Raw genomic sequence first — 22,800 nt, 5'->3', positions numbered from 1 at the left:
GAAGCTGCTTGATTATACTTCCTGCCTATTCAAGTAATATTATCTTCCTTCTTAGGCCTTCAATGGGGCTGAAGATTAGATAGTTGTAGTTACTTTCCTCTTAGGAATTTAGCCAAGCCATTTCTAATACAAGACTTAGACTCTTTAGGATAGAATGATTAATGAAACATTTAGCATATGTTTCTTGCTTAATATTGTTTATGCTAGTTATAATTCTATTTTAATACTTGACATATATTCTTATTGTATATAGTTTTGTATATGGGTCTGGAAAGACGGTTTAACAGTTAAGAGCACTTTCTGTTCTTACAAAAGTCCCGGGTTTGGTTCAGATAATGCACAAGGTGGCTCACAACCATCCATAACTCAAGTTCCAGGGGATCTGATACTCTCTTCTGACCTCTGTGGATAAGTAGCATGCACATGGCACACAGACATACATGTCAGCAAATCAGCCATACACATAAAATAAAACAAAAAAACCCAGAAAACTACATTATATGAATTTCCCAAATAACTAATAACATATTACACTAAAAATGGCAGTCTTGTGATAGCGTGTTTTCCGAAAAAGTAATTCACCTGTCAGTGCCTCACACTGCTTGAGATGGTGCCAGTCCCCACTGTATCTACATCACACTAAGGCCACACTTCCAGAGCTTTCCTAATTTAATCAGTAATTTGTCCTGTTATGTACACAGTTTCATCTTAAATAGCATTTCTAAGAATTATTTTTCTATCCTTGAAAATGAAAGTGAATAACATTTCTAAATGTCGCAAGCATTGCTGGCCTCCATCTGATGCTCTAACAATGTTATTGTCTTGTGATGAGAACAAAAAAATCCAGCACAACTATGATCATATAAAACGGTGATGCTATTCCTCTCTCTCTCCACTTCCTCATAAAGATCTGAATCAATTGATAGGGCAAAGCTGTCAGGCCAAGGGATAGAAATGCTTGCTGCTAGTGCTCAAACACAGTCATGTTTACAATCTTGGGTTAGAATTTTGAGCCAGGTATTCAGACTGCAATAGGCTTTAATTTAGGTTGCCATTTCCAGGAAGGGGAAATAGGTGTACTGTCAAAGAACTTTCTATTAGCCTGTACCTATTTGGGTGTGTGTGCTGGAGCTGAAAGGAGTAAGCACTTAGGCTGAGAACCTGGAGATTTAAGTGTGCTGTTCTTACATGTTCCTCTCCTTCCTACTGCTTTCTCATTATTCTTGACTTTTTATTTGCTCTTCAAACCTCCGCTACTTAATGAGTTCACATCTTCATCCAATTTTCCACCAGGATGCTGATTTCCTTATACAGGAAGTTCATTAACATGTACAAATAATCACAACTGAGGGGTGGTGCAAAAATGTTCAAAGCAGCAGGTTGGCTCCTTGACACAAGTTTTTGTCTTCAGATCTGTGTATTATTTTTGTTTCAAAAGGAAGTTCAAGAAGTTGTCTAGAAAGAGAAAAGCAGGGACGAGCTGGGGGGTATTGTGCAAACGTGGGTTCTTTTGGATTTAAGAACAACATCCACATTGTAGCATGAGCGATGTGAAGTGTATAAGGTTCTGTTAAAAAAATACCCTTTCAGCTCTTTGAAGTCTCGCCCCTAGCAGAGGAGCTATTGGCAGTTGGTGGCTACTGTTGGAGTGGGAGTCAGTTTTCTTCATGGATGTTTCTCCAGAAAGTTTACCCATGCTCCAGTCCATGTTTCTGCACCTACTAACATGCTGGAAGTACATAAATGGACTCAGTGGGCTTCAAGGAAATGCGTGAAGTTAAGATGGAGAATGCTGGAGAGATAGGAAAGAAATGGGATGCAAGGAAGATAGGGTACGCATTTGACTGAAACACACTGTATGCGTGTATGAAATTCCCAGGCAATTTGAAAAAGAAGAAATTTAGGAAGGGATCCACACTGATCAAGTCTTTTCTGAGTGACCATGGGAACTGTGCAGCAACCAGAATCAGCCCTAAAGCATACAAGTTTGGAGTTTTTTATGGCAGAGAAGGGAGAATATGGGAACACTGTTTTCTCTAATATAACTGACCAATAAATGGGAGAAAAATATAGCTGCATCATTTAAACAGCAGTTCTTCACATGGAAAACCTTTGTCCTCTTGAGAAACATCTGTACTTGGGTCTGAATATCACTATTTTAAGTTTTAGCCAGGGACTGGTAAAATATCTCTATTATCTCATAATGGGATTATGAACAGGCATTAGCATTTATCACTGCAAGCCATACTTCCTTTTGAGGCATATTTGTGTCTTTTCTCTCGGTTTTCTTTCTTATTATGTAGGAGGAAAGATGTTCACCTTATCACAACCAGAAATAGAGGGAAAGTACAATATACAACTGACAGAGGCTCATCCTCAGTTACCATCTCTCTTTCTGAACATTCTTTCAGTCCCAGGACAATATACTACTTTTACAGAAGCAGGTCCTCAGCTATACTCTCTCTAATGAAACCTTTCTAATGGTCTATTCAGCCTCGAACTCACTGGGAGATTAATCCAATCCACTGATAAAATTAGCACCTTCACTATCCAGACACCCCTTAATAGAGCCACCAGCTAAGGCCACACACATAAGTCTTTTGTCAAAGGACACTTTCCATCCCAACCATAGCATGCTGTTTCTCTCTTCTGTGAGACTACGAACTTCCTCTAGGTTTGTACCCAATCTTCAACTATTGGCACAGTTTGCCTTCTCCCATTCCAGGCTCCTTCTCTGTCCTTGGGATGTTAATAATGATACTGAACACCATCATGCTTCAGTTGAAGTGATCCATCAGTTTAACCTTACATCTTCCACGAACCTTTCTTGAGATACAGCCCCTCTGAGCCAGGGTTTAAAGTCAGTTTTTAGAAATCACTGTGATGGGTTGCTTGCTAAGGTAGGGGAACTTTGACAGCTGTGGCAGAAGGCTTCTGAGGATAAAATGCAGAGGGGGAATAGCTGCAACCATTCTTTAAAGGAGAATCGATGTTTGTCAGCGGCCCCACCATCTTGTATCAACATTGCTTCAGTGGCTAGAACTAAGTTAACTTGTAATAAATCCCTCTCCTAGGACCCCTCAGCTGCAAAATAAGTTAAAAGTAACATAAGAACAGCAGTTCTGATGAGCTGTGTTGATCAACACCAGGAATATCATTTTGAGACTGCTATTTCCTTCACCTCCAGGGATCATTTAACTGAAATTCCTTGTTAGCTTAGAATTATAATACACAAAGCATAAGAAAATATTTGTTTAAATATGTTGCTCAACAAGGTATGATTGCAGGTTTATAGCTATTAAATGACTTCTGTAAGTTTTCTCTATGGCATATCAAGAAACTCCAACAAACAAAGGCTGTGTATTCTATTCCTTTCCTGTACAGTTCCCTCCATAATACTCAGTTCTTACAGATTTTGAAACAACATATTGGAGTCTTTGCTAATGTCCATGCTTGGAATCTGATAGTAAACAAGGAATAAAAGTGTGTGATTATAGGAGATAGCAAGATAGAGTTCAGGTTGAACTCCAGAAACACCAGGGAATTGCTGTATTGCTACTCTTGGAAAATTGAGAAGAAATTGGATTCAGAAACTTTTTTTCTTTCAGTTTCCCCTTAAATATAAAAAGGCAATCTAATCATGACTTGGAACAGTTTAGATAAAATTTCCTTGACATGTACAACTTGGGGGTTTCTCACAGTCTTACCTGGTACCTCACATCTTAAGACAAGACATGTAGCAAGTCAACTGCAATCTCTTACCTGGCATAAGACATCATTTACATTACTATGCAAAGACTTCCCTCCAACAATGGAATGCTGTGATTCATCTGGGGAGATAGTTACAATTCAGATTCTTGACGGCAGGTCTGGTGCAGAGTGGGCAACTAGCTCTCTTTTACCAAGGTAGCTGATCTGTGTGCCACTCTTTGAGTAGTGCTCTAGCTTTTCTTTTGGGCTCACCCAAAGACTTATGGTTAAAATATTTGGTCCTCAGCCTGTGATGCCAGCAGTAAACTTCTAGGAGAAAGCAGTTTGCTTTAGCGCATATTCCCTGACTGATAGTTCTGTCTTACCCACAGGTCTCAAAATGATGGCCATAAAGTGATCATAGACTGAAACCTTCAAAACCGTCAGCCAAAATGGAAACTGCCTTTCTAAAAGTTAGCTCAGGCAATTTCGTATAGCATCAAAAAGCTAACACAAGTAGCATCCCAACAGAGTGAGCCCTGGGAGCAATTCAAAAAGTGAGAAATTGTTGGAAGGAAGAATGATTTTTTTCTTCCACTCTTAGAAAATGTGATTTGGTGGCTGAGAATTCTTGATGGGTAGGTTGTGTGGGAAGGAGAGAGACATGAGTGAAGTCCAAAATGAATCTAGCTTGATTTCCTTCCTTTTGAGAGGGCTTTAAGTTCAAATAGACAGCTGTTGGTTGCCACTGACATCAGAGTGCTGCTTACCGTATACATCTGGCTATGCAGGCAATAGTTGTGCTTCATAAGGGTTGCAGCTAGACAGGCCTGTTCAATTGCTTCCCTTCCTTGGTAGCTTGTACAGCATTTTCTGGAACCATGAAGCTAGACTTCAGGAAAGAGGCTTTCAGGTCAGATCTAATGCCAATCATCTGAATCCTGTGTGCCAACTGTAGTGTGTTCAGAAGCAGAGGCCCACACTCAACCATGAAAAGCAATCAGGAGCTGTATCAACAATCTATATTACTTTGCGAGTCACTTGGACTATTTTGGCCAACCCTTTACTGTTTGAAAGGAGGTTTCTTGTGTCTGGTACTGGAGTTTCTGTTAGTCTTTGGTGCTTGTAGAGAGTGTTGTTAACCCAAGTACTTAACTTACTTTAAGGTGAGTATATGCCATATATAAATACACACAGTGTACAATTTTAGGTAAATGTAAAATACTAGACTTTAACAAGCTTGTCATTTGTCTTTCCTCTTTCAGTACTGGTACTGGTACTGAAAACAAAGCCAGCTTCCTGGCAGCAGTGAGGTTTTTGTCCATACAAAAACTCTACTACTACCTCATTGCTTGACCAGCATAATTTCTTACTATATTTTAAATTTTTTCCTTAGTCCCACAGATAAATACAACTACCATTCCTCATAAAGAAGCTTCTGTCATAGAAAATCACAACAGGACATTTTGTAAAAATTGATGGATTGTAGGGCTCCAAGTCCCAATGGATACATCTACACCATAGCTCCTGTGTGTAGGCTCAGGGAAATTTTCAGAAGAGGGAGCAGAAAGAATGTCAAAACAGAGTGTGTGGGATTCTGCTGTGAAACACCATCTCCTAAAAATGGCTCACACACAATTCTGGGAAAATAGATATATAAGGGGACATGAACAAGGAAGGGGAACAATTTCACAGGGTCCCATCCCTAGGCAAAAAATACAGGCAACTAAGGATTTCTGGGAGATGGAGAAATAGCCTCCCCCAGGGATGAGTCCCCTTATTGGTTGTTCAATGTAGAGTGGCCAGCCTTGAAACCATATACACACAAACAACAGAAACAGACTCTGCTTTCTGTTGCTCTGTCTGTATGTATGTCTATCTGTCTCTCTTTGTTGTAGGAGGCCACTAGTTTGTTCTTGGCTTCTCAGACCCAAAATAAGCACACAGACACTATATTACTTGCAATACTGTCTGGGCCAATAGCTTAAGTGTATTTGTGGCTAACTCTTACATCTTAATTTAACCCATCTCCGTTAATCTGTGTATTGCCACATAGTTGTGGCTTACCAGGTAAAGTCCCATCTCCAACATCTGTCTCTGGCGGGCTACAAGGTTTCTGACTGACTCTGCCTTCTTCCTCCCAGTGTCCAGTTTCATTTTTTCCACATAGCTCTACTCTGCCCTATCAGGCCACGCCAGTTTCTTTATTAACCAATGGTATTCACAGCAGCATAGACAGTCCCACATTGTCGTCGTCATCATCATCATCATCATCATCATCATCATCATCATCATCATCATCATCATCTCTTTCTCTCTCTCTCTCTCTCTCTCTATATATATATATATATATATACATACAATAAATATAATTAAAGAAAAGGAATATCAATTTAAGAGAGAAGGCATGGGAGGAGTTTGGGGATAGGAGAGGATGGAGGGAGGAAGAAAGTGATTATATTCTATTCCAATTAAAAGCATTAAAAATAATAATAAATCCATCTTAAGAAGGGAAATGACAAGAAAAGAACTTCACAGCTTGTATAGTAATGTTTCCTTCATCCTTAATGAGGTTCTTTAACCTTAAATCAGATATATATATATATATATGTGTGTGTGTGTGTGTGTGTATACATATATATATATATATATATATATATATATATATATATCAGCATCTCTGTTGAGAAGAATATGTGAGTATTATGTGAAGATTAGCATCCAAAGAAAGATGTGCAGAAATTGTATACGTTCTGTGTGATTTTGTATCAACTTGCAAGGTTTGTTCTTAGAAGTGCCTCTTGCTGTGTTCCCAGGAGAGTACACATGAAGTTTTCTTTATGAATGGCTGTTCTCTCAGAATCCACATATAACCTATCCTGGGACTTCTTTTTTTCAAATTGAAGACTATGTTGTACTGTGACACACACTGCCTATGCCCCTCCTCCACATCTCTTGAAATAGGGACTACATAATTTTTTTTATTAACTGTCAAGTTTCTACCTCAGCCAAGTGTGGCATAGCCGATTCCCCATTTTTGACTTTTGTTGAGGGAATGTGGATGAGACAAATGCATTGCAGATATTCCTTAGAAGAAACAAACACACAAGTCTCTTAGGAAATCAGTTTTGACATGTTTTAAACAAGTCCCCATAACTGGGCAAATGAACCGACAACACGAGCCGACTGGACACAAATAGAGCAGTCCTAGTCTCTCTGTTTCTTTTTTTGGCCTTTATCTCTCCTCTTGAGTGGAACTGCTCCTCCCATGGACTCTGTGATGTTTACCTAGTGGAAGGGCCTAGGCACTCCAAAACACACACCCTCTGTCAGCCTCCTGTTTCTAAATAAGAGGCAATGACAAGCCTGGTTTTTTTGGGTCATGTCAGTCATAAAGGCAAAGGTGCCTTCAGAGAAGGGTTAGAGAACATCAGTCAGTGAAAGAGTAAATTCTAGTATTGAAAAGTGGTGTGTTTTTGCGTGCAATGCCAGCAGGCAGCTCCTGGCTATAGACTTTTTTTTCAGGGATAAAAGCCTTTCTAGCAGAGTTCTAGTAGAACTAAATATTGCATGCATGTGTTTCAACAAAAGTCGGCATGGGAGGCTGGCTTGAGGATTTGTTATTAGGCTGCTAGTTTACAATTTAACGTTTTTCATTAGCTTGCTCTTCTTTGCCCCATTTCTACTTGAGTTGGAACCTTGTGTTTGCAAATATTTCTTAGAAGTTATATTTCTTGTGTAGTTTTCCTGAAGAAGACTGTGTTCTCAGCCTTATGAGTTCTGTGGAAGATCTCTTTCTAGCAGGGGAGAAAATAGAGGCTTCTTTAGGTTAGTAATTTGGGTGAAAAACAGGTTGGATTAGCAATTTGTGATGTGTATCCGAGAAATAAATTTCTGAAAAAATAATGAATATTTATCATTTCCCAGTAACTGTGGGTACAGGTTCTGACATGCTGTGAGGATATCTTTGTTCCATGGTGTCTTGTCTGTGATAGAATACTGAACGCTAGGCATTGGAGTATCTAAAAGTTTGTTTCCTTACATCTGGTAAATTGAGGTTGTCTTGGCCGTGTGCCTAGCTGGGCTGAACACGTGGCTCTGATTCCTGACAACAGGTGTTCTGTATTCTAAAACCAAGTGTACCACGTGAGATATTGTCTTTTTTTTATAAACTATGAATATGTATAGAATCACTTCCTCACGTTCTATTGGTTAAAGTAGAGTAATAAGATCAGCTCAAGTTCAGAGTCCTTCCTGTGATGTATGTCCACTGCACTCATAAAAACATGGTGGGTTCTGCATGTCTATATTGCTATAGTCTTCATTGGAGACTATAATCTGTCAAATGTAATTGAGGAAAGTTTACAAATATTTTGGTATTAGTGTCTACACTTTATAGTTATAACTGGAAAATGAATGGAAATTGTTCAGTTGTTACAATCTATCATATCCATGCACTGTTTTGAAATATTTCAGGTTCTTTTATATTTAACAATTGTTTTGTGCCTTTTAAACTTGTCTAAGTCAGAACTTGTAATGTCTGCATGATAAAAATGAAGAGGCTGACATTCAGAGAAATGTAGCAAACTTAAATTCCCCAGTGTTTAGTGACTAATTTTAAATCTCGGGTGTGGCATTCCATACTTGTCAACTAGATTGAGTCTACAATTCTGCTCTTACACTAATTTATCTCTTATTTTCGACTTCTTAACATAATAAGATTCTAATAAAATCTTTCTATATTTTTTGATTTGTTAACTTTGCTTGCAATTTTGACATTTGTTGATAAAGGAATTTGGAGGCTACATTGTTAAATACTACAAATCTGAACATCTTTATTAATGTGATGACTTTTTTCTTATTTTACTATTCTTCATGTCACTTAATATTAACCTTGACTGTGTGTTAGATCTAAATATGATACCCTAGCTGTACTGGTAAAAATAAAACACTGCAGGTCCCTGAGTGGCAGCAGTGGGCAGTGGGCCATTGGGACAGCAGGTCACAGGCAGGGAGCCACGTGGCAGGTGAGATACCTTGGCGGGTCAGCTGGTCCCAGGCAGGAAGTTACTTGGCAGGTGAGAGACAGATGGATAGGCACACCATGCAGAGTGAGGTTGGATATTTATTTAGTGGGTTATAGAAGGGAAGGGGGGAAAACGAGAGGGATGGAGAAGGGGAATGAGGAGAGAGAGAGGCACAGAGAGAGGGAGACGGAATGGGGAAGGAGAGAAAGAGAGCACAGGAGCAAGCAAGCAGAAATTACCTCTTTGGGAGAGAGATGGAAAAGCTCAGGCTGGAAGCAGAAGGAAGATCCATTTGCTTGGTGGATAGGAAAGGAGTGGGTGGGGCTTGTCTCTTAAAGGGACAGGACAGAGCATTGCACTAGCCCTGTCTATAAATATTTACTCTCTTATAAAGCATCCCTACTGACTATTTTTGATGTTGACATTCTGACCATTTAAAGCATTTATCCTTACCATTCCAACTCAATCTCCATTGTTTTTCTCCTAGATAATATTAATAGACTCTGTTTCCCACATCTGCACAACTAAAGACTACCGGTGAGATATTTTTACCCTATGTCAGACTGTGAAGTACCTCTATCCAAACCTCCATGGATAGTCTGCTCCCTCCTCCTGTTTATGTTTCACTTTTTCTTTAATATATTACTTTTTATTAGTTGTTGAATGATTCATACATGCATATAATGTATTTTGGCCATTTCTGTGCCCTACTTAAGTTCTTTTTTCTTAAAACAGACTGAGTCCAACTTGTGCTAGATTTATATAAATAGACACAACACACACACATATATGTATGGACTAATTTATATACAAGTATGAGACTGTCAACTAGAGTGTGGTCAACCTAGCAGGGCCATATACATGAAGCAAACTGATTCTCCCTCCTAGAAGTCATCATTTGTCAATAAGCTCACCAGACATGGCTTCTAAGACAAATTTACAGTACCACTCATCTGTTTCCTTTTGAGGAACCAGCCTTAAATTCAACCAGAAATTATTTCCCTAAAACATAAATTATGTCACTTTTGCACTCCTGGTCATATCTTTCAGGTTGGAAATATTTGTAGCTTGTAGATTATTACAGATAGAGAAGACATTTGATCATGGTTTTCTTCCCCTAGATACTTGATTAACACCCTCCAGTACTATGAAGGATAACTTGTAGGAAGAAAGCTTCTCAGTCAATATCAGCTTAACTTCTATATGTCCTGTGATATAAGTTCATGCTGTCAATAGGGTCTTGCTATCAAGTTCTCATGATCAATCAAGAATATTGACAATAATTTGTATTATTTTGAGAAACTTGTAGATATACCTGGCAACAACTTGTAGTATTCCACACTACTCAGAGGGATTTTTATTTGGGACTCATGACTTCTGAAAAAGTCATTATCTCCTATATAGTCAAGTAAAATTTTTATACACATATTTATGTATATACATGTCTATGTGTTTATGGGTAGCTTCTAAGGGAAGTAGAAGATCTACATACAGCTTTTCCCCCGAAATTTCCTTACATTGTTTTTTTCCAAATAAATAAAATTCCTTGTGTATAGTAGTGTACTTTCCTAGCAGGTTTCTCTGCTAATGTTTTGCTGTTCTATAATACAGGCTGCTGTATATTGGTCCTCTAAAGTGAATTTCATTTCTATCTCTACCCCAGTGTTAACTAATCTCACATAATCTAAAGTTTGTCATAAAATCTGTCCATGGCTACTTATCACTTTTTCTAATAGTTCAACTAGACCAAGTGTGTTAACCATACGAAGATAAAGATTGAAGGTTTTGTTTATGCTCACACTACAGTGCAGTGTATGATACCAAGAAGACAACTTTTACCCCACAGCCATCTACAGTATCTGCACATCCTTTGACCTCAGGCTTACCCTGGATTCTGTGACTCTAGGCAAAAAAGAAAAAGAAATAAAAGAATGAATACCATTATATACATGTCTCTTGGGGCTGATCCTGGTAAGGGTGTATCTTCATTTTGACTTCATTCCACTGGTTGGAACTTAATTTGCAGCTACTCCTGACCCAATAAGAAAGGTGAGACGTACAAATTAGATTATGACCAAGAAAAGAAGGGAATGCAAAAGTAAGATTTATTTTAGAGGATTTCATAATATCATGATTTGAGCTCATATGAAATATCATGCCTTCCTACCTTGCAGAGATTAATTACTCTTGCTTCCATTTGCCTTATATTTTGAGTTTTGAATCAAATATTCACCATAATCCTCCTAGCATTATAGACAGCTGTGTGTATATTTTTATTCCATTCTAGTTACTTGAGGTGAGAGAATGATGAGTTTTGTTGTGCACATGGCTAGCACAGACTTCCATACTTTGTTTGAAGGCAACCCATGCTCATTTGTTGTATGAAGTAGAGAAAGAGCCATAATTCAGAGCTGTCAAAAAAAATTCCATTTTATCATGTAATCTTTCTATTGACTTCTTCCGGAAACTGAAAATCAGTAATTGTGGACTATGCCAGTGCTTAGATAGCTGCTTAAATATTTTGTCTGGTCCTTCAACACATACATTCTGATTGTAGCTTGGTAGAACTTTTGCCACCAGTTTTGACCATGCTATTATTCCTCAGGAGATATAAAATAGAGAGGGGTGTATACTCAGATCCAAACAAAATTATCAATGACATCTGTGTAGGGTAGTTTCTATAGCATTTTGGGTCACTATCATTAATGCTGATTTTATGCCTCTAAAGTATATTTTATTATAGATTTTTGAAGGTAACTTTAATCCTGGTTTACTGATAAATAGGAAAGACAAATGCCCAAAATAAAACTGATAGAGTGTTATCTTTGGATTAAATAAAAACAAATTGTGCATACCCTACTCTAACTAATTTATTGTATTTCTGCTTGAGAGAAAAATGATAAATGTCTAAAAAAATTACTTTACCTGATATTTGGAATTGGAATGGAGTCTCATGTTCTTTTCAAGTTAGGGTAGGCAAAATGACTAAAATAGTTTCACTAGGTTCACATACACTTGAAATGGTTTTTAATTCATGGAACACCCAGATACTTCATCAAATTTACTCAGGTTGTGTCTATGAAGATATTTATCAGTAAGAGTTTTATTAAAATATTTTTAAAACATAATTTAAAAAGAGTTTTGACATACTGCATAGGTGGATAATACTTTTCTTAGAAGTCATAGGTTATTACACGAAAATCCCAGTACCAAATATGGGACACTTCTTTGAGAGATATAGGTCATGGAGGCCTCAGACTGTCTCCAAACAATATATGTATTGTTATTTTTCTTGGTTGTTCACCAGGATTGGAATGTAAGACCCTAATACACACATTTTGACGGCAGGTCATAGAGGTCAAGCTGGAAGCTAGGCATGGTGGTAGAAACCTTTAATCCTAGTACTTAGGAGGCAGAGGCAGGTAGATCTCTGAGTTTGCGGTCAGCCTGGTCTACAGAGTGAGTTTCAGGACAACAGGGCTTATGCAGAGAGACTCTTTCTGAATAGAATATCAAGCTGCAACTAAGATGAAATCTTCTTACCCCTGTCTAGCTTTCATATCAGCTAAGATGCTTTGCAAGTTTCTGAGGGAGAGCAGGAACTGATGGTCATACTCAGATATTATACTTGCAAATTATAATAACAGCTGCAGGAAAGATGCATCCACAGGTACAATTATTATGGTAGTAACTAACATCTTTCTGGATAGATTTGCATTCCATTTCACAGGCAACTTATGCCTGATTCTCTAAACCTAGTCCAGAGCCAATGGCTTTAAAGGTCATAGGTCCTCATAGCTCACAAGGAACCTATGACTGTTGCTTTGCTAACTTGACCTGATGTCATACTGCTTTCTCTTTATTTTTATAACCATATATTACTACTGATCTCAGCAATCCCCTGAGAAGCCTCTTTTTGCAATGGTTTATGGTTACTACAGAGAGTCAAAACTGGACAAAACACCAAGAACAAGTGACCGCTGAGTACTTGATCCCAAATAGAACTCCCCTCCAAGTTTAGGAAGTAATGTGGAGGAGAGAGTGCAATGCAAGGGCTGAAGGATAGGAATGGTTGCTGCAAAAGATGTCGTTTGCATGTGATATGACCATTTTATTCATGAACCCCCTTCAACTGTGGTTATATTCCCAAGAATATATATATATATATATATATATATATATATATATATATATATATATATATATATAGGTTCTCCATATTTTACCATTGGTAAGGTAGGGGATCATGTGACTCTACCCTTCTACTGTTGGTAGTTAATAGTTGCTGGGGAAAAGGCTGCCATTTTCTTCACTTACTTCAGCCACTGGTACATTTCTCATGGTCTAGTAGCTAATCCTCTGTCTAGACTCATGCCAGAAATCCTGATTTAACCCAAGGGGTCATGGATGCAAAAGACTTGAAATTAAGATGACTGTTATTTTGAGGAAGAATAAGAGGTTGAAACGAAGGGAAAAGAGAATAATGAGTGAACATGACTGAAATTCATGGTATGTATAAAACTGTCAAAATGTAAAACAATATGAAAAGATTTAAGAAGGAAAATAATGCACAAGCAATATTAAGACCACGAAAATAGAAATAATCAGGTAAATGCAATTTTTGCCATCATAGAAGAGTTTTAAAGAAGTCTAATCAATAAATACAGAAACCATTAAAAAAAAAGACCAGCTTTAAAATGAATGACTGTGTAAAATAGATGCTTTTCCTTGACATGGGGAGCCCCCCACAAGCAGTTCAAGGTATGAAGAAAGCAAAAATCCTGACCCTCCAGCGACGAACCAAAGACTCCTGATTAACTGCCTTGAACTAAAATCCTATTTTTTTCATATTCCTGACTTTGAACTTGAACTGCAAGATCAATTCTTTCAGTTATTAAGTCTTTGTACTTTGCATATAACTAGATCGTGGACCTTGAGCCTCATTACTTAATATTTTGATATTTTTCTGACTTTAGAAACACAATGAGCTAATTTCTTAATATTCTTACATACACACACACTCACACACACACATCTATATGAATTAGGTGACATTTAAGAAACCTTAAACATTTTGATGAAAAAAACTCTGTTGGGAGATTCTGCAGTTTTTAGGTTAATGTACATTAATGGCAGCTGTTTGCCACCCTTATCCCCGTCTGTTTCATAAGCTATGGCTTTTGTTGCTCTTTATAATTCTGATGAATACGTACGATAATTACAGCTTTTAATACTGTGTTCGAAAACATTTCAACTGATATCCATCCATAAGTGAGGTCACACAAGGGACAACACACCTTTAGTACTTAGACAGTAGACAGTTAACCGATTATCTTTAGGCAAATACATAAGGAGAAATTACAATTGGGGCTGCAATCCAAAATGGAAATGTAAACTTAAGAGTTAGAAATAAAATATAATTGCTAAATAATTCCACTTGATTAGCAACCTGTTCTTATGATAAGTAAAGATTCTGTTGAGAGAATGACACTTAGTCAAAAGTTCAAGTGATATGCAACAGTATACACCGTGCAATCCGGATCTCAAGTAAGTATGTTTCGCAGTGGGTGGGAGGCTATTTTTCTCCACAGAAAGAGAATAGAGCTCTTCCTAATGATGAAACTGATTGTGTTCTTAACAGCCTGTCCAGAATAGAGAATTTCTTCATGATATTTGTTGTCTAACACCTTATTTTTCCATGTAGCATATTCACGTAATTATTGATACAAACTCTTTCTTCCCAATATTATTGCTGGGTTGTTGCTCCTATATATTAGGCTAAGAAACTATGCTATTGTGCACAGACACAAAGAAAATGAGAGTGGCTAGGCTGAGCTGGTGTTAATTTTTTTTTCAACTTCAAGTGATTGTGACTTGGATTAACACTGACATTATATTCTTTGCATAGATAGATCTGGCCTTGATAGATAATCTATTGATTAGTACCCTGAGGATACGGCTGGAATTTTCTTCAAATGCTTGTTTAGCCCCAGGCTTTTTATGTCATATTATAGACAGAACTCGGAGACTTGGGAGACTGGTTTGAAGGTCAAGGCTCATCTGATTTCAGCACGTGCCTGTATTTGACAGATAACAGAATCTTAATGGAGGAGAACATCCTCTCTCTATGCCCTTCCTTGCATGGAAATATGTATGTCAGGAAATTTTCTTGTGTAAAATATGTATCTTTCAGTTTATTAGTTATTTTCAGAGACAATTCTCCTTACTTGAGGTATTTCAAAATCAGATTGTAGATTGCAGTTTTTTCCCTCATTTTTCTTGGGACTCACTCATGTCAAATAACGCCCATCCTATTGTTTGTAAATAATTTGCTATCCATGCTTTTAATCATACACACAATTGTCAAAATAAAACATTGAGTCCAACAGATACTAGCAGGTTTGATAATATGTGAATATATGGCAGAAAATATTTAGCCTGGCAATAGCACATTGAAAGACATCTTATGCCACCAAGTCAAACCTCCAGTGCCAGGAATGAGTTATATCTCATTGAGTCATTGGCCAAAAGAACTTCAAGAAACTTCTCCCAAATCACACACTAATGCCAAAGTTACTGCTTACTTTTTACAATGATATGGTAAGGCACTGTTGCTTAAGGTAACACTTATACATGTCACACAATGAAACCTAGAGAAATTGAGGTTTTACCTAGCAAAAAGCTTCTTCCCTACTGGTATATTCATGGTACCAGATATTACTCTTCATACTATTGAAGGAAAAACAGTTACTTCTTAATTTAAAGATTATGAATATTTAAGCACTCAGAGAATTTAATTGGAATAATCTCCTTCAGATAGGAATGATATTGTCTGGAAACTATGTAACTGTATACATGCTTGTATTTATGTCATCTATATTTGTCAAAAATGTCACAGGCAGAAGATAATAATGAAGGCAGACATAATTGTGATGCTGGAAAACAAAAGGAACATTTGATATTTTGATTGTTTTGAATGTGATGGTGCCCAAAGCTAATTGAGACTCTGAAATCAGAAAGCTTCTATCTTGCTGCTTTTATATATTAGAGAATAGGAAAAGTTAGCCATAAGATTAGAAGAGGTCTACTATAAGCAGCTCACCTCTAAAATCTAAAGATCCTTAGTGCTGTGTTAAAATGTCTGTCAGAGTTAGTTAGGAACACACACACACACACACACACACACACACACACACACAATATATACACACACATAGCCTAACAACTGGAAGCTGAATGATCTGGGTAGGATGATGACCTCTTGACCTCTGTGAGGAAGCAGGGTTTGCAGTTTAAATTAAGACAAATAATCTAATTTCAGAAAAAAAAAACACCACAATAGCACAGCAAAATCTATGTTATGCAACTTGTTATTCATAATTTTCAGTATATAAATATAAAATTCAAGAAACAACTTGATTTCTTTTTTTTATGTTTTCTTTTTTTTCTTTTTTTTTAATTTATTTATTTATTAAGGATTTCTGCCTCCTCCCCTCAACCGCTTCCCATTTCCCTCCCTCTCCCCCGATCAAGTTACCCTCCCTCATCTGCTCGAAGAGCAATCAGGGTTCCCTGACCTGTGGGAAGCCCAAGGACCGCCCACCTCTATCCAGGTCTCCTAAGGTGAGCATTCAAACTGCCTAGGCTCCCCCAAAGCCAGTACGTGCAGTAGGATCAAAAACCCACTGTGATTGTTCTTGAGTTCTCAGTATTCCTCGTTGTCCTCTATGTTCAGCTAGTCCGGATTTATCCCATGCTTTTTCAGACCCAGGCCAGCTGGCCTTGGTGAGTTCCCAATAGAACATCCCCATTGTCTCAGTGTGTGGGTGCACCCCTCGCGGTCCTGAGGTCCTTGCTCGTGCTCCGTTTCCTTCTGCTCCTGATTTGGACCTTGAGATTTCTGTCCCGTGCTCCTCTGTCTCTGTCTCCTTTCATCGCCTGATGAAGGTTAATATTCATGAGGATGCCTATGTGTTTGTCTTTGGGTTCACCTTCTTACTTAGCTTCTCTAGGAACATGCATTATAAGCCCAATGTCCTTTATTTATGGCTAGAAACCAAATATGAGTGAGTACATCCCATGTTCCTCTTTTTGGGTCTGGCTTACCTCACTCAGGATAGTGTTTTCTATTTCCATCCATTTGTATGCAAAATTCAAGAAGTCCTTGTTTTTTACTGCTGAGTAATACTCTAATATGTATATATTCCATACTTTCTTCATCCATTCTTCCGTTGAAGGGCATCTAGGTTGTTTCCAGGTTCTGGCTATTACAAACAATGCTGCCATGAACATAGTTGAGCATATACTTTTGTTGTGTGTTAGGGCCTCTCTTGGGTATATTCCCAAGAGTGGTATTGCTGGATCCAGGGGTAGGTTGATTCCGAATTTCCTGAGAAACCGAAACACTGCTTTCCAGAGGGGTTGTACAAGTTTGCATTCTCACCAGCAATGGGTGAGTGTCCCCCTTTCTCCACAACCTCTCCAGCAAAGGCTATCATTGGTGTTTTTTATTTTAGCCATTCTGACAGGTGTAAGATGGTATCTTAAAGTTGTCTTGATTTGCATTTCCCTGATTGCTAGGGAAGTTGAGCATGACCTTAAGTGTCTTTTGGCCATTTGCAGTTCTTCTGTTGAGAATTCTCTGTTCAGCTCAGTGCCCCATTTTATAATTGGATTGATTAGCCTTTTATGGTCTAGTTTCTTGATTTCTTTATATATTTTGGAGATCAGACCTTTGTCAGTGCAGGGTTGGTGAAAATCTTCTCCCAGTAAGTGGGTTGCCTTTTTGTCTTAGTGACAGTGTCCTTTGCTTTACAGAAGCTTCTCAGCCTCAGGAGGTCCCATTTATTCAATGATGCCCTTAGTGTCTGTGCTGCTGGGGTTATACGTAGGAAGTGGTCTCATGTGCCCATGTGCTGTAGAGTACTTCCCACTTCCTCTTCTATCAGGTTCAGTGTGTTCGGACTGATATTGAGGTCTTTAATCCATTTGGACTTGAGTTTTGTGCATGGTGATAGATATGGATCTATTTTCATTCTTTTACAGATTGATATCCAGTTTTGCCAGCACAACTTGTTGAAAATGCTGTCTTTTTTCCATTGTATACTTTTAGCTCCTTTATCGAAAATCAGGTGCTCATAGGTTTGTGGGTTAAAGTCAGGGTCTTCTATTCGATTTCATTGGTCGACTTCTCTGTTTTTATGCCAATACCAGGCTGTTTTCAATACTGTAGCTCTATAATAGAGTTTGAAGTCAGGGATGGTAATGCCTCCAGACAATCCTTTATTGTATAAGATTGTTCTGGCTATCCTGGGTTTTTTGTTCCTCCATATAAAGTTGATTATTGTCTTCTCCAGGTCTGTGAAGAATTTTGATGGGATTTTGATGGGGATTGCATTGAATCTATAGATTGCTTTTGGTAGAATTGCCATTTTTACTATGTTGATCCTCCCAATCCAAGAGCAAGGGAGGTACTTCCATTTTCTGGTGTCTTCTTCAATTTCTTTCTTCAAAGACTTATAGTTCTTGTCGAATAGGTCTTTCACTTCCTTGGTCAGGGTTACCCCTAGATATTTTATGCTATTTGTGGCTATCGTGAAAGGTGATGCTTCTCTGATTTCCCTCTCTGCTTCCTTATCCTTAGTGTAAAGGAAGGCAACTGATTTTTTGGAGTTGATCTTGTATCCTGCCACATTACTAAAGGTGTTTATCAGCTGTAGGAGTTCTTTGGTAGAATTTTTGGGGTCACTTATGTATACTATCATATCATCTGCAAATAACGAAAGCTTAACTTCTTCCTTTCCAATACAAATCCCCTTGATCTCCTTATGTTGTCTTATTGCTATTGCTAGAACTTCAAGCACTATATTGAAGAGGTATGGAGAGAGTGGACATCCTTGTCGTGTTCCTGATTTTAGTGGGATGGCTTTGAGTTTTTCTCCGTTCAACTTAATGTTAGCTGTTGGCTTGCTGTAAATAGCTTTTATTATATTTAGGTAGGATCCTTGTATCCCTATTCTCTCCAAGACCTTTATCATAAAGGGGTGTTGAATTTTGTCGAATGCTTTTTCAGCATCTAATGAAATGATCATATGATTTTTTTCTTTCAGTTTATTTATATGGTGGATTACACTTGATTTCTATTCAAAAGTAAATTGACATAAATTGATTTTGTAATAATTGGAATATAGGCAGAATTGAGAAGGGACAGTTGTAAATATTTTAAGCTATTTCTGAAGACACATATATAATGAATAAAGTGATAAAATATTTTAGCAGAGACACAGAAACTATGATGGATAGTCTACACTCTGGCATGTTCACTCTGCAGTCTGTGGGCCTGATATATATACCAGAATAGCAAGAAATGTGGCTCAACCCATATGTAGATAGTACTATATAGTGATATATAAGTGGACATTTCCGGTCCTTACTGCCTGGTCCCAAATAACCAATTCAGAGGCTGAATGTGAATTACAAATGCTCAGCCAACAGCTCAGGCTTATTACTAACTAGCTCTTATATTTTAAGTTAACCATATTTCTTATTAATACTCTACCACATGGCAGTATCTTTATTAGCATGGCGTGTTCATCTCCTGCTCTATTTGTGGGTAGGAGGTCCTTCTGTATTTGTGTTGCTTTTATTGGTTAATAAAGAAACTGCTTTGGGCCTGTTGATAGGCCAGAACTTAGGTAGGCTGGGAAGACAGAACTGAATGCTGGGAGAAAGAAGGGCAAGTCAGAGATATGCCATGGATCTGCCAGAGACAGATGCTGGGAATTTTACCTGGTAAGCCAATGCCACATGGTGATACAAAGATTAATAAAAATGGGTTAAATTAAGATGTAAGAATTAGCCAATAATAAACTAGAGCTAATGGGCCAAGCAGTGATTTAATTAATACAATTTCTGTGTCGTTATTTCAGGGCTAAGCTATCCAGGCGGCTGGTACAAAGAAGCAGCTCCTCCTTCCAACACCTTTGTGTCTGGTTGATGACTCCTCTGACTCTACACTTTTCTTTCCTGTAATCCTTAGTTAGGTGACCTTGCCTATGCTTTCTGCCTGACTACTAGCCAATCAGCATTTTATTAAGCCAATAAGAGTGACAAATATTGGCAGTGTATAAGAGGATTATTCCACAGATGTGGTATCAAAGGTTTGAACATCTCTGGTATAGCTTCAATATATAACAAATACAATGAAAAGCTATGCCACATTGGATATAGGAGAACAAAGACTGGGTATGTTTAAAAGTGATTTAAAATGAAGTGTTATTATGAGAAAGAGAAGGAAAATGAATAGTGAATTGTTGGTTTCATGTACATGAAACTTGGTTAAAGGTAAAAAGAAGAAAGAAAATTGGATAGAAAAAATGGAATCTAAGGTATATGGCAGAAGGTCAGAGTCTGTCTCATTTATGGCTATACCTTCCTGCTCCATATGGTAAATAATGTACAAAGATGTACTTGATAACTATTTACCCTTTTAGTATATCTGGATTCACATATCATTTCTGGATTTGTTGTGGTTTTAGTATAAAATGTTCTGCTAGCTGACATATTTGAACACTTGGTTCCCCAGTAAGTGGAACTATTTTAAAAGCTGCTATGGAACCTTTGGGAGGTGGAATCTTTCTAGAAGACGTGACTTACTGTGAATGGGCTTTGACATTAACACCTGTCCTTTTGGTCTACTCTCAATTACCTCACAGCAGAAGCAATGTGGCCACTCATGTTCCTGTTGCCATGCTCTCCTTGCTGGCATGGAATATTTTTTCTTAAACTGTGAGCCACAGTAAAACTTTTACCTTTAACATGTTTCTGTGATGTATTTGGTCACAGCAATGAAAACAAGAACTAATATAGGACCTAAGCAAACGAAAATCTATAACTACTAGTTTTATAAACATACAGAATGCTTGGGTGAGTGGTGTATGCAGGGATATCTATGAGATGTTTAATGAGGTACTCAGTAGAGCCCAGTAATGGGCAATTCTTTAGGAACTAGAAGAGGAAATTCAGCACATATTCATTTCCACTATTTTTGATGCCTGAATCTATACTTGAATAATTATTATTTATACTTGAGATATTTGGAGTAGGTGCATGTGAGCAATGGGATGGTGGGGAGCAGGGGTTTGGTGCCTCTAGCTTTGAGCAAAATCAAGTTACATATCAACTAGTCTTGTGCCTTTTGAGTACTTGGATGAATATAGGTTAACTACATGTTCTCTTGGGAAGATACACACTCTTAAAAAAATAAAAAAAATTGTAGAGGCAAGTGGGTTTTTTTTTATACTGAAATTATATTTGTGGGTCTAGCTAAGTTCCTGGTTTTCAGAGATCCATTGGCATTTAGTTTTAAAAAAGTGCAATTTTTTTGGTGCCTTTAGGATACAGGTAAAAGAATGTGGGAAGAAAAATTTTGCCTGTGGTGGACTGGCTTAGAGACTCATGACCTGGATCACATATCTATTTTTTCCTAATCACGTGTGTGGAGCTGGGTAAGGTTATATCTTCTTAACTTAAATTAGTCACATATAACATAAAGTTTTCTCTAGCCTTTTTCTAAAGTATGAAAAATAAAGACATTGCCACATTTTGCAATTATTTTCCAATTATTTTACTTAAGATCATGCAATTATTCTAAGAATTGTCTCAGCTATTGTGCACCCTTAGTACTGCTTTTATGTTTAAGCAAAGACATGCATGGTGGTAACATAGACTTCCTTGTTTACCCTTGTGGTTATCTGACAAATTGAATATTTGAAGAAAAAAGTTCAAAGAAGGGTAGCGTCAGGAACCCTAGGAAGTTGAGCTGATACTGGGGAGTTTCCCCCTACTCCCCAGTAATTTTGTTGCTCCGCTATTTTTTTAGAGCTATGAGACCTTATTTATTCAAGCAGAAACTTCTTCATGAGCACAACTTTGTGTTAGATTACTGGTTCTCAACCTTACTAATTCTGTGGCCCTTTAATACAGTTCTTTGTGTTAACTCCAACCGTAAATTATTTTGTTATTATTTCATGCCTGCAATTTTGCTGCTGTTGCAAATCATAATGTAAATATCTGGCATGCAGTATATCAGATATTCAACACCCAAAAGAGTCATGATCCTCACGCTGAGAACCGCTGTGTTAGATGCTGGGACTAGAGAAGAAAAGACTAAAGACTACCCTCTTGTACTTGTCATTTGGAACCTATCCCCTGTTGTTTAATATCATTAACTGATACACATTCCTAAAATGGTAATAAATGCCAGTGTTAACACAAACTGGGAAAAACATCCAGTACTGAATGAAGAACTAGTCTGTCTTGGAAAGAAAATGGCAGCAGACAAATCTGTTTGGAAGAAACCTGAGAGGCTAGGAGTCTATGAGCTTGAATCTCATTTTATGTTTCTAGGTAGAAGGAGCCAACATATTTGGAGCCAAATCCATCCAAAGTCACCCATTTTTATATAAAGCCATCTCCCACAGACATAACCGTCATATGCTGCAGTGTTCCCTGCCAAAAAATTAATTGGCTCGGGCTGACTTTGAATTCATCCTAGATTTTCACAAAACTTGCTGAAAGGTTTGTCTACCTCAGGAAAACTTACATCAACCGAGTTCCAAGTTTCAAACTTTTTCACTGAAGCTGAACAAGGCTTTTCTAGTTACCAGTTTGATAAGGAAATACTGAATACTCTAATTATGTAGCCTCAGGGGAACACAAGGAAGACAGACTCAAAGAGAAAATTCTCTGAAACTGATAAAGAGGAAAAAAAAACCACACACACACACCAGAAAAGCAAGTAAGAATCAGACTTAATTTGAAGTGGCATTTTCTTTGAAAGTGTTTGTATGCTGTAATTCCATCCTGTAGATGTACACTTTCTGGGTTCAATTTACTAAAATTCAGTAATTTTCGGATTTTATATCAAAAGCTATATAGAAAGTGAACCATGAAAAGAAGATCCAAATCATAGCCTTTATCTACTGCTCTCTGTCTTTCAAGGTCTCCCATCTTTGTCTCATGTTTACTGAACTCTGTGATGAGTTAGCAAAAAATGGAAAAAATAACTAAACTGGAAACAGCG

At 37.6% G+C, this 22,800-nt stretch overlaps 1 long non-coding RNA gene across 1 annotated transcript; it reads left to right on the top strand.

Moving 5' to 3' along the window:
* The first annotated feature begins 7,702 nt into the window (after positions 1–7,702).
* On the top strand, positions 7,703–10,558 carry LOC142833937 (uncharacterized). Its single transcript, XR_012907473.1, has 3 exons — positions 7,703–7,836; positions 9,205–9,254; positions 10,524–10,558. It is a non-coding gene; the product is annotated as an uncharacterized LOC142833937 (long non-coding RNA).
* Positions 10,559–22,800: the final 12,242 nt, after the last annotated feature.

Source organism: Microtus pennsylvanicus, chromosome 13 (genome assembly GCF_037038515.1).
Source record: "Microtus pennsylvanicus isolate mMicPen1 chromosome 13, mMicPen1.hap1, whole genome shotgun sequence".
NCBI classification, from domain to species: domain Eukaryota; kingdom Metazoa; phylum Chordata; class Mammalia; order Rodentia; family Cricetidae; genus Microtus; species Microtus pennsylvanicus.
Note: the sequence above shows the minus strand (reverse complement) of the source record. Positions and strands in the feature narration are given on the sequence as shown.